Source organism: Vombatus ursinus, unplaced genomic scaffold, assembly GCF_900497805.2.
Source record: "Vombatus ursinus unplaced genomic scaffold, bare-nosed wombat genome assembly UNPS02014874.1, whole genome shotgun sequence".
In the NCBI taxonomy this organism is placed as follows: domain Eukaryota; kingdom Metazoa; phylum Chordata; class Mammalia; order Diprotodontia; family Vombatidae; genus Vombatus; species Vombatus ursinus.
The window spans coordinates 493,883-494,672 of record NW_020954652.1 but is presented as its reverse complement, the minus strand read 5'-3'; positions in this window follow the sequence as shown (position 1 = coordinate 494,672).

Genomic DNA, 790 nt, shown 5'->3' with positions numbered 1-790 from the left:
AGGTCCTCCTGACTTCAGGGCCAGTGCTCTAGCTACCCCACTGTTCTATTCTTGCCTCAAGGAATTCTGTTATCCTTGGTGGTTGAGGGTAGACCACAGGGTGTCTGGTCTGGTATCTTTACACCACCAAGCTATCCTTCAAGGATGTCTGGTTTGCTGTCCAAAGAAATCTGACCTTGCAGTCCTTAGTCACAGGAGGGAAGGAGGGAGTTGTTGCTAGCCCTTCATTCCCAACTTCCAATCAATCATATTGCTCCCCAGGCCTCAGCTATATCCAGTTATGTTGTTCTCAGACTCATGATGTCACCTGTTCTGTTCTAATCTTACAAAAATGAGTAGTCTTTATCCCAGGGTCTTTGGCTAAATTGAGGCAAGCCAATGACCCATTGTGTTGGCAAGTAGCATCCCTGTTAATAAAATGTCATCTTGCTCGGACAAAACATGCTTCAGTTTACCTTTGTTGAATTTTATTCGTAACAATAGTTAGGTCTAACTTTTTGGAGGGATTCTGGATCTGATGTAGGAGCCCCCACAATGTTCCGGGGCTTGATCGAATCAATACAATGCCACCAGAAACAGGAACATTTGGATAACCTCACCATTGACAGGGAACCCTTCTTCCATTTGAACTCCATTAAGGACAGTATCTACTTACCTTATCAATGGTCATGCCTACACCTTTGAACATCTACTCCCTATTTCATGCTTATTTGATATTAATAATCATATGTTCATCAAACAAAATTATTTGTTAGAGTTTTCAAGGAACTTTGTATGTTTTTTTTTTTTT